Raw genomic sequence first — 12,395 nt, forward strand, 5'->3', positions numbered from 1 at the left:
ATCATTCTGATATCAAAGCCTGGCAGAGACACAACAAAAAAAGAGAATTTTAGACCTATATCCCCGAAGAACATTGATGCAAAAATCCTCAATAAAATACTGGCAAACTGAATCCAGCAGCACATCAAAAAGCTTATCCACCATGATCAAGTTGGTTTCATCCCTGGAATGCAAGGCTGGTTCAACATGTGCAAGTCAATAAACATAATCCAACATATAAACAGAACCAATGACAAAAACCACGTGATTTTCTTAACAGATGCAGAAAAGGCCTTCCACAAAATTCAACAGCTCTTCATGCTAAAAACTCAATGAACTAGGTATTGATGGGACGTATCTCAAAATAATAAGAGCTATTTATGACAAACCCATAGCCAATATCATACTGAAAGGGCAAAAACTGGAAGCATTCCCTTTGGAAATTGGCACAAGACAGGGATGCCCTCTCTCACCACTCGTATTCAACATAGTGTTGGAAGTTCTGGCCAGTGCAGTCAGGCAGGAGAAAGAAATAAAGGGTATTCAATTAGGAAAAGAGGAGGTCAAATTGTCCCTGTTTGCAGATGACATGATTGTATATTAAGAAAACCCCTGTAATCCCAGCACTTTGGGAGGCCGAGACGGGCGGATCACGAGGTCAGGAGATCGAGACCATCCTGACTAACACAGTGAAACCCCGTCTCTACTAAAAATACAAAAAAAAAAAACTAGCCGGGCGAGGTGGCGGGCGCCTGTAGTCCCAGCTACTCGGGAGGCTGAGGCGGGAGAATGGCGCAAACCCGGGAGGCGGAGCTTGCAGTGAGCTGAGATCCGGCCACTGCACTCCAGTCCGGGCGACAGAGCGAGACTTCGCCTCAAAAAAAAAAAAAAAAAAAAAAAAAAAAAAGAAAACCCCATCGTCTCAGCCCCAAATCTCCTTAAGCTGATAAGCAACTTCAGCAAAGTCTCAGGATACAAAATCAATGTGCAAAAATCACAAGCCTTCCTATACACCAATAAGAGACAGCGAGTCAAATCATAAGTGAACTCCTATTCGCAATTGCTTCAAAGAGAATAAAATACCTAGGAATCCAACTTACAAGGGATGTGAAGGACCTCTTCAAGGAGACCTACAAACCACTGTTCAACGAAATAAAAGAGGACACAAACAAGTGGAAGAACATTCCATGCTCATGGATAGGAAGAATCAATATCGTGAAAATGGCCATACTGCCCAAGGTAATTTATAGATTCAATGCCATCCCCATCAAGTTACCAATGACTTTCTTCACAGAATTGGAAAAAACTACTTTAAATTTCATATGGAACCACAAAAGAGCCCGCATAGCCAAGATAATCCTAAGCCAAAAGAACAAAGCTGGAAGCATCATGCTACCTGACTTCAAACTATACTACAAGGCTACAGTAACCAAAACAGCATGGTACTGGCACCAAAACAGAGATATAGACCAATGGAACAGAACAGAGCCCTCAGAAATAATACCACACATCTACAACCATCTGATCTTTGACAAACCTGAGAAAAACAAGAAATGGGGAAAGGATTCCCTATTTAATAAATGGTGCTGGGAAAACTGGCTAGCCATATGTAGAAAGCTGAAACTGGATCCCTTCCTTACACCTTATACAAAAATTAATTCAAGATGGATTAAAGACTTAAATGTTAGACCTAAAACCATAAAAACCCTAGAAGAAAACCTCGGCAATACCATTCAGGACATAGACATGGGCAAGGACTTCATGACTAAAACACCAAAAACAATGGCAACAAAAGCCAAAATAGACAAATGGGATCTATTTAAACTAAAGAACTTCTGCACAGCAAAAGAAACTGCCATCAGAGTGGACAGGCAACCTACAGAATGGGAGAAAAGTTTTGCAATCTACCCATCTGACAAAGGGCTAATATCCAGAATCTACAAAGAGCTTAAACAAATTTACAAGAAAAAAATCAAACAACCCCATCAAAAAGTAAGCGAAGGATATGAATAGACACTTCTCAAAAGAAGACATTTATGCAGCCAACAGACACATTAAAAATGCTCATCATCATTGGCCATCAGTGAAATGCAAATCAAAACCACAATGAGATACCATCTCACACCAGTTAGAATGGCAGTCATTAAAAAGTCAGGAAACAACAGATGCTGGAGAAGATGTAGAAAAATAGGAACACTTTTACACTGTTGGTGGGGCTGTAAACTAGTTCAACCATTGTGGAAGACAGTGTGGCGATTCCCCAAGGATCTAGAACTAGAATTACCATTTGACCCAGCCATCCCATTACTGGGTATATACCCAAAGGATTATAAATCATGCTGCTATAAAGACGCATGCACACATTTGTTTATTGCAGCACTATTCACAATAGCAAAGACTTGGAACCAACCCAAATGTCCATCAATGATAGACTGGATTAAGAAAATGTGGCACATATACACCATGGAATACTATGCAGCCATAAAAAAGGATGAGTTCATGTGCTTTGTAGGGACATGGATGAAGCTGCAAACCATCATTCTGAGCTAACTATGGCAAGGACAGAAAACCAAACACCACATGTTCTCACTCATAGTTGGGAATTGAACAATGAGAACACTTGGATACAAAGTGGGGAACATCACACACTGGGGCCTGTTGTGGGGTGGGGGGAGAGGGGAGGGATAGCATTAAGAGATATACCTAATGTAAATGACGAGTTAAAGGATGCAGCACACCAACATGACACGTGTACATAGGTAACAAACCTGCACGTTGTGCACATGTACCCTAGAACTTAAAGTATATAAAAAAATTAGACCTAATTATATTTAATGATATAGTGGCTACGTTTCTTTTCAGGTCTGTCATATTATTTTTGTGTTGTATTTACTTCATGCATTTGTCATATTCACTGGTTCTTTCACAGTGTGTTTTTTTTGAGTACTTAAAATATGTGTATTAGTATTTGGCAAAATTTGTATTTTTATTCTAGTAATTAGTTTTATATTAATATATTTATATAATGTCGTTAGTCCTCTTTTTTCTATTTAGGTTCTTACTGTTTTATTAACTGGTTCTCAACCAATGCATCTGTTGCTCAATGACTTTCAACAGAGGTGGGAGGAGTGCATCCATTTTGTTCCCCAGAAGACAGTGGGCAATGTCTGGAAGCATTTTTGGTTGTCACAATTGGGAGAGGTGTGCATCTATTGGGCAGAGAGGCCAGGGATGCTGCTAAACATCCTGTAATGCACAGGACAGCCAGGCTGTACAACGAAAAAATCATCTGGCCCAAAATGTCCATAGTGCCCAGTCTGAGAAACCTTTAGATGGTCTTTGATTCACACCTGTTATCTGTGTGGCAACCAATGGGCTCATTTTACTTTCCCCTTTCTCTCTTCTTTCTCTTCCCATTACAAAATCATGTTATCTCCACTTTGTCAGAACCTAGGACATTTACATACTATTCTTCGGTCTTTATTTTCATCTTCATTGTAGATTTCAATATACAGTTTTCAATTCTTAACACCAGTCCTTTTGCTGAAATTCCTCAGCTATCACTTGGTTGGTTAAAACTTGTCCTCCCAGTAGATTCTTCAGGAAGGGCTCCTGAGGAAAATATTCCTGAATTCTTGAATATTCATTACTGTGTTCTCATCATCTGGATGCATAAAAATCACTGCAAATACAATTCTTGGCTTGTATTTTCTTCCCTTCAGTTTTGCTTTGTGTGTGGCTATTAAGAAATCTGTTAACAACCTAATATAATCTGGAGGCTCAGAGAATGTTTTCTTTTTCTTTAAAATCTTATGGTTTTACTGGGGTTTGTCTTGGAGCTGAGCCTTGCAGGATAATTTTCCCAGGAACCTGGTGGACCTTTCAATATATATATTAAGTTTTTCTTTTAGTTCTAAATAGTTTTCCTAGAGTATAATTTTAAATATTAATTCTGTCTAATTTGTTTAGGTTTTCTTCTTTTTTTTTTTTTTTTTTTTTTTTTTTTTTTTTTTTTATTATACTTTAAGTTCTAGGGTACATGTGCATAACGTGCAGGTTTGTTACATATGTATACTTATGCCATGTTGGTGTGCTGCACCCATCAACTCGTCAGCACCCATCAATTCATCATTTATATCATGTATAACTCCCCAATGCAATCCCTCCCTCCTCCCCCCTCCCCCCTCCCCATGATAGACCCCAGTGTGTGATGTTCCCTTCCCGAGTCCAAGTGATCTCATTGTTCAGTTCCCACCTATGAGTGAGAACATGCGGTGTTTGGTTTTCTCTTCTTGTGATAGTTTGCTAAGAATGATGGTTTCCAGCTGCATCCATGTCCCTACAAAGGACGCAAACTCATCCTTTTTTATGGCTGCATAGTATTCCATGGTGTATATGTGCCACATTTTCTTAATCCAGTCTGTCACAGATGGACACTTGGGTTGATTCCAAGTCTTAGGTGTTGGAGAGGATGTGGAGAAATAGGAACACTTTTACACTGTTGGTGGGATTGTAAACTAGTTCAACCATTATGGAAAACAGTATGGCAATTCCTCAAGGATCTAGAACTAGATGTACCATATGACCCAGCCATCCCACTACTGGGTATATACCCAAAGGATTATAAATTAGTCTACTACAAAGACACATGTACACGTATGTTTATTGCGGCACTATTCACAATAGGTTTTCTTCTTTAGGGACTCCTATTGTACATAAACTGGCTTGCTTTGCCTGTCTTTTATCTCTTTCTTTTCTTTCTCTCTTTCTTTCTTTCCTTCCTTCCTTCTCTTTTTCTTTCTTCTTTCCTCCTTCCTTCCTTCCTTCCTTCCTTCCTTCCTTCCTTCCTTCCTTCCTTTCTCTTCCTTTCTTTCTCTTTCTTTCTTCCTTTCTTTCTTTCTCTCTCTCTTTCTTTCTTTCCTTTCTTTTCTTTCTTTTCTTTCTTTCTCCTTCCTTCTCTTCTCTTCTCTCTTCTCTTTTTCTTTTTTTCGAGATGGGGTCTCGCTTTGTTGCCCAGGCTGGAGTGCAGTGACGTGATCTCAGCTCACTGCAACCTCCACCTCTCGAGTTCAAGAGATTCTCCTGCCTCACTCTCCCAAGTAACTGGGACTACAGGCACGTGCCACCATGCCTGGCTAATTTTTGTATTTTTGGTAGAATCAGGGTTTTGCCATGTTGGCCAGGCTGGTCTTGAACTCCTGGCCTCAAGTGATCCTCCTGCCTGCCTTGGCCTCCCAAAGTGCCCTTTTATCACTTTTAGTCTCATTTTTTTTACTTCTTTACATAATTTCTGTTTTCTTAGATATTTAAGTGTTCTTCCCATATGCGCTTTATTATACTTTCTTTCCGTGTGTTTCCCGTTAAACACTTTGCAGTTTGCTCTTCATTTCTGAGATATGCTTGTTCTTTTATTGTAAGCTGTCGTTTGTTTCTTCCTGTTTTATGTCTATTTGTATCCTGAGTTTTCACGCTTCTGGTTTGTATTAAACTTTAATATTTACAATTGCTTGATTATATTTAATTAATGTTGGGATGCTTTCCTTCATTTATTTTTTAGGGGAGTATTTTAATTAGTTATAACGTTTTCTTTTCTTTGCTTTTTTTTTCTCTTTTCCACTCTTAGGTATATACCCAAGTTACAATGTCTTTACTACTCATTTTCTGTTTTATTCTTATGGAAACTTTGAAGATATGTCCATGAACCATTTTTGTCCATGAGAAAATAAATATGTAGGATTTTCCTAGACCAGCAATAACAGGTGCTTCTACTGGAGTGAGGGAATGGAGTGGTGTTAGTGTTTATTTGATTTTAGTTCAGGGACACTGTTCTCTTGGTATAGGTAGATATTGTGGGGTGCAGTTTGTCTCAAAGGCATCGTAGTTTGGGCTTGCCCCTCTATCTATGCCCTTCGGTTTATGAACACTTGTTCTGTTTGTAAGTCTTTCCCCACTCTATGTGGTGTCCAGCAATTGTCTACTATTTTGTCTACTAAATTGTCTACTATTTTCTTCCTTTCTTTTTTCTCCTGTATTTTTAGTAGGAACAGGGTTTTGCCATGTTGGCCAGGATGGTCTTGAACTCCTGGCCTCAAGTGATCCACCAGCCTCAGTCTCCTAAAGTGCTGGGATTACAGGCATGAGCCACTGGGCCCAGCCTGTCTGCTGTTTTCTTATGAAGTATTTGCTGGTATGAACTTGTATTCTGAACTTAGACTTAATATTTGCCCCCTTGCTCTCTTGATTCCCAATCCAACAGGAACTTGTGTTGGACAACAGTCCAATTCCTGACCCTGAATCCCTGCCAAGCTACCTGAGGTTTCAGTGGGAGGGCTGCACCCACCCTGCTGATTCCCCGTGGCCGGGAGAGAAATACCAGGCAGTGTGTCCCAGATGGAATGCCTTTATTAATACTGGGGGCCAGGCATGGTGGCTCACACCTGTAATCCCAGCACTCTGGGAGGCCAAGGCAGGTGGATCACCTGAGATTAGGAGTTCAAGACCAGCCTGGCAAACATGGTGAAACTCCGTCTCTACTGCAAATACAACAATTAGCCAGGCATGGTGGCATGTGCCTGTAATCCCAGCTACTCTGGTGGCTGAGGCAGGAGAATCGCTTGAACCGGGAGGCGGAGGTTGCAGTGGGCTGAGATTGCGCCACTGCATTCTAGACTGGGTGACAGAGTGAGACTGTGTCTCAAAAAAAAAAAAAAAAAAAAAAAAAAAAAAAAAAAAAGAAACAAAACAAAACAAAAAAACCCAAAAGCAAAAGACTGGGAATGTTGGTCTAAATCAGGTTATTGAGGTGACAAGGGGGGCAGTTGGAGCTGAGGTACAGTGCAAAAGCGAAGGGTAGTGGGAAACAGAAAACGGAAAGTAGTTTGGATGAATTTTCCACCTAAAATGATGACTGCTAACAAATGCATAGTGCATTTAAGAAAGGATAGGCTCCTAGCTCTTGCCAGTTCTTTCTTCTTCTTCCTCACCACTCCTCTCATGACTGTCTTGCCTGGATGACCCTCCTTGATTTGGCCTTTCTCTGCTATGGAGTTTCTACTGCCTAAGCCCACCTGCCCTTAGACTGTGGTCCTCAGATCCTGAGCTCTTCAGTCCAGGCCAAACTCCAACCCTGAGGGGAGCAGCTTCTTTGTCCCCAGGTTCTAGGTCTGAGCTGATGTGGCCTCCACTACAAATAAAAAACAATTTTATTGTGGTAAAATATATGTAACACAAAATTGATCATCTTAACCATTGTTAAGTGGCATTAAGTACATTAACTATATTCACATAATTGTGCAATCTCCCGAACTTTTCTTTCTCCTTTTTCACAATACAAAAATTTAATGAAAATTGATTAGTGAGTGTGTATAATCCACAGGGGGCTAAATGTTACCTGGGACTGCAGAAGAAACTTAAAATAGAATAGATGCTGGAGTAAATGTTATATATTGTCATCATCTGATTCATCTTCCTTCAAAGATTCCTTGGCATGTTTCTCTACTTCTTCCCTTATACCTTTTGGAATAATTTCATGTCTTCCTTTAGTTAATTCACCAACCCTGCTGAGTTCTAATTTAAAAGATTTATTCTTAACTTCATCATGTACTATGTAAATATTTTTGCAACTTCTTAACAATAACATGGCAGGTCATTTCTTTCACCGGAAGCTTTTGTATTTTCTATCTTTGCAGCATGCCTGTCTTTGCCAAGGGCACAATCCCAATAACCATATGAAATATCTTGCAGAATTGTGCCCTGCCATTCACTCTGTAAGAACCTACTGTAAAACTATAGCCAAAAGCACTGCGGAATGTATATGCATGGCAACTGTGTCTACAAGATGTTTTTGTGGAATGTTATAGCCAAAGTTAGATCTAAAGTTGGAAGCTTCTTCTCTTGTTACCAAAGAAGGAGCATCTGTCAACAAACCTGCTACCACCATTCCAACATGCCAATCAATATTAAAAAGTCATTTGTTGGAGCCTTCTTCATAAAGTTTAGGAAGACTCCCTTTTCTACCCCAAAGACACCACCATCTTTACCTCTGAGTCCAGTGGCTGTACTACTATTTTGCACAGCCTTCGTAGCATATTCAACTAAAAAAAAACTCTTCCATCAGGAGATCATGTAGAGGTTGACAAGTCATACCTAGTGTCAATTGAGCTCTTTGTTCTAAAACAAGAAGAACGCGTAGGGCTTCCAGGCCTCCAGAAACTTCATCTTATAAAACTGAAACTTTATACTAATTAAACAGTAACTCCCCATCCCTTCCTCCCGCTAGTCCCTGGCAACCACCATTCTACTTTCTGTATGAATTTGATGACTCGAGATAGCTTGTATAAATAGAATCACACATTACCTTTTTTTGTGTGTGTGTGTGACTGGCTTACTTCACTTAGCATAATATCCTTATCCATGTTGCAGTATGGGTCAGAGTTTTCTTCTTTTTTTAAGGCTGAATAGTATTTCATTGTACATATGTACCACGTTTTGTTCATTCATCTGTTGACGGACATTTGGGTTCCTTCTACTTTTTGGCATTTGTGAATAAATGCCGCTATTAACGTATCTTTTTGTGACCCTGCTTTTAACTCTTTTGGGTATATACTCAGAAGTGGAACTGCTAGACGATATAGTAATTCTATTTTTGGTGTTTTGAGAAATTACCATACTGTTTTCCATAGTGGCTGCACCATTTTACATTCCCACCAATGGGGCACAAGGGTTCCAGTTTCTCCACATCCTCACCAGCACTTATTATTATTTTTCAATAGTAGCCATTCTAATGGGTGTGCGGTGACATCTCATTGTGGCTTTGATTATTTCCCTAATGATTAGTGATGCTGAGCATTTTTTCATATGCTTGTTGGCCATTTGTATATTTTCTTTGGAGAAATGACTGTACACATCTTTCATAAGAGTTCTTTATAGATTCCCAATATTAACCCCTTATCAGATATATGATGTGCAAATATTTTCTCCCATTCTATAGTTTGCCTTTTCACTCTGTTGATTGTATCTTTTGATATACGGAAGTTGTGAATTTTGATGTGGTCCAATTTATCTGTTTTTTCTTTTGTTGCCTGTACTTCTGATGTCATATGCAGGAGATCACTGCCAAATCTAATGTCATGAAGCTTTCCACCTACGTTTTCTTGTAAGCATTTTATCATTTTAGGTCTTATGTTTAGGTCTTTGATCCATTTTGAGTTAACTTTTGTATGTGGGGTATGCACTATCATTTTTGCTCGGAGTTTCCAACACGTAGCAGTGGTAACACAATGCAGTTAAGAAACGGACTCCCATATTTCTACCTTGGATTGTAGGCTAAAATATGTCTTTCATCCCTTTTCCCAACAAACACTTGCCCCTAGTCATGAAAGAGGCCATAAAAATGTAAGAAAACCAATGCAAAAATTTATATTTTATTTGAATTCAAAAAATTTAAAATTGCTTTCAAATTCAGGAAAGTACCATAATGCAGGACCCCAGGGGGAAGCCTCATATACAGAGACAGATAAATTAAATGTATATACTGCAGACAAGCCAAGAAGGTGCGTAGATTACATATTTACAGCACTTGATGTTTTCTGAAAACCATATTTATACATTTTATTACATTTACAAAAAAGGCTTCCACTACCGTTTACCTACAATAATGAAAAAAAATTTACACCTTTTTTTTTTTCTTTTTTGGTACTGTACAAACTTTGTATAATAAAAATATATCTCTGTACAAAAGATTTTTTTTGTTTTTGTTTTACTTTTTTTTTTCCTCATGGGATGGTGATGGGTATATGGCATAGATGGTGGGTGAAGGGCCTCACCTGCCCTGTTCCTTTCCAAGCCTCTGGAGGTGGAGAGAAATGCCAGGGGTGTGGAGGGTGATGCCCAGCAGAGTGCTGGGTGCCCCACCAGTAGGTGCTCCTCGAGCATCTCATGGAACTTTACAAGGAGACGCAGGGGAGGGATTGGGGGGCGGGAAGAGGTGTCCGCTGGGTGGTCTGAGAGGGGCATAAGAAGGGGGAAGGGAGCAGTCAAAGGAGAGGAGCGTCGGGAGGAAGGGAGTGTAAGAAATCAGGAGGGGAGCTTCCTGCACTTGTTTCCAGCCAAGGAAAGAGATGAGAGTGTGAGTGTGTCTGGATTGGCCGTCTCCCTCCAAGCCCAGGGTGCCGTGTGCCAGAGGTGGTGCGGCCAGGGGTAGGCTCCTGCCTCTGTCAGCCTCCATTGTGGCTACTGGAAATGGACGCCTCTCACTTTACTCAACATCAGTCAGATCTTCTAATTGTTCCAACCTAGAATTTGCTTAAGAACCAGGTGTCGCTGTCCCTCTGCTCCTGCACATTTCTATTTGTTATTTCAATATGTGATATGACCCTCTGAGGCCAGCATATCACACATGTACAGGGGCTTAAGCTTGTGGGGGCCTTCCCGAGGACAGAGAAAGTGGCTCTAAATGCTATACTTTGATTCCTAAACTCTTGAACTTCCCAACAATGCTGATGGAATTCATGAATGATCCAAGCATAATATAGCTGTCAAAATAAATCAAACCCACTTGCAAGGAGCTGGAGAGAGTGACTTTCAGCCACTCCGTTGTTTTGATTCAGGACCTGCCAGGCCTTTTGCTGGCTATGGTCAGCGGCTGCTGGGAGCCAAGGAGCCAGCACCAACCGCAGGAGGCCTGGGGAGCTGAGTCCTTGCCCCGAGGCTGCCTACGCGGAGATAGCAGAACCCAGGTAGGACACACAGGTGTCTTGTCTGGCTTTCCAGACCTGGCCACAGTGCTACCGTAGAGATTCATCGGCTCCTCCCTTCTTAGCTGCCCCTTCTAGACCGGGGCTTCTGGCAGCTGGTGTAGTGGACTTTGGGGCGGACTGATCTGGGTTTGCATTCTGACTCCACACTTCCTAACTCTATGGCCCACATGTCTTTATTTTTCCAGGCTTCTGTTTTCTCATCTGCCAAAGGGAAATAATAAATCCTACGTTTTGGTGTTATTGTGCAGACTAGAAATATTATAGGTAAAGTGTCAGGCACAGAGAATAAACCCAGTACATGATAGCCATTGTTTTTTGGGTACCAGGGCAGGCTTGCTCCCCTGTTCTCTCAAGAACCCTGCTGCTGCCCCCAGACCTGGCAACCTCTCTGGGCCACAGACTTGTCTTCTCTTCTTTCTCAGTTGACAGCCAGACTTGACCTTGGGCTCCCGGCCAGACTCTTGCCCTATCCTCCCCGGTTCTCCCTTCTTTCCCAGTGCTTCCCAGGACCCAAACGACTTTTTAGTCCACTGGGTTTAAAACTCAATAAAATTGTGTTTGAAAAAAATAAACTGATTTTCAATCTATTTCCAAAGAGTTTTTTCCTGCCCTTGGGGTAATCCTTGCTGCCGCTGTGCAGTTGGGGCCGTCCATCAGCAGATAGCTGGTTTCTGCACGCTGACCACACCATGGGATGTGTCCTACTCTTACAGTCACTGAGTCACCGTGTCCTCACACATGGGATGGGCGGGGGGCGTATTGGTTTGAAAGCTGACCGTACCTCCCCGTCTTCATCTCTTCTCTGCGTGCGGGGAACAGGGCATGAAGCATCCTTCATGTGCACTTCTATTTTTGAAGCCTTTATGGTCTCTTCCGGAGGACGTGAATGGAGGAGTGGGGTGTGTGTGTGTGTGGTCAGGCCCATACACACACACACACATACACACACACATCCACAAGTTGCTTTGCTATTTTAAATCCATAAACTTTCTTCCTCCATCTGCAACCCCTCTTCCTTTTCTGCCTTTTCAGGACACAGCAGGAGTCCTCTCCAGGGTGATGGGCATAGATGGCGGCAGGGCGAGGGTCCGAGTCCCAGCAGTAGCAGACACAGGCAGAGAGACGAACGAAGATGGGCACTGGGCACTGTGCTCAGGGGAGCCTACTTCCTGCCCCCTGGGGAACTGGGAACAAACAGATCACACCTGGGTTTGCAAAGGAAAAAGAGGCAGTGGGAGGGGAGGGGCCGGGAGCAGAGGAGGAAAAGCAAAGCAGCAAAGCAAAGAAGGAACAAGGGGGAAAGAGATGAATCACCTCGATCTTCACTTTGATTTTTAATCTTCCCAGGTTGGGGGTGGGGGTAGGTAGGGAATGCGTGCAGCAGAACATGAATTTTTCTGTCTTTTTCCCTTGCAGGGCCAACTTCGCCATTAGACCTGGAGGCCCGCTGCTTGGGGGCCACCATACTTTTAGGAGCCCAGGAAAACATTCTAATTTTAGTTCCTTTCAAAATCAGATGAAAAAAGATGACTAGGATAATAATGGATCGGTAATAAAGAATCCAGGCTGGATTATATTCATTTTTGTAGTGACACAGTTGTGAAATCTCATTTTTAATACTTGTTTTTAATGGAGGAAGGGTCGGCAAACATCATCACA

General features: G+C 41.5%; 1 pseudogene; it reads right to left on the reverse strand.

Moving 5' to 3' along the window:
• Window positions 1-7,417: 7,417 nt before the first annotated feature.
• Window positions 7,418-12,167, reverse strand: LOC104664712 (annotated as a pseudogene).
• Between the last annotated feature and the right edge of the window lie 228 nt (window positions 12,168-12,395).

Source organism: Rhinopithecus roxellana, chromosome 12 (assembly GCF_007565055.1).
Source record: "Rhinopithecus roxellana isolate Shanxi Qingling chromosome 12, ASM756505v1, whole genome shotgun sequence".
Classification (NCBI taxonomy): Eukaryota; Metazoa; Chordata; class Mammalia; order Primates; family Cercopithecidae; genus Rhinopithecus; species Rhinopithecus roxellana.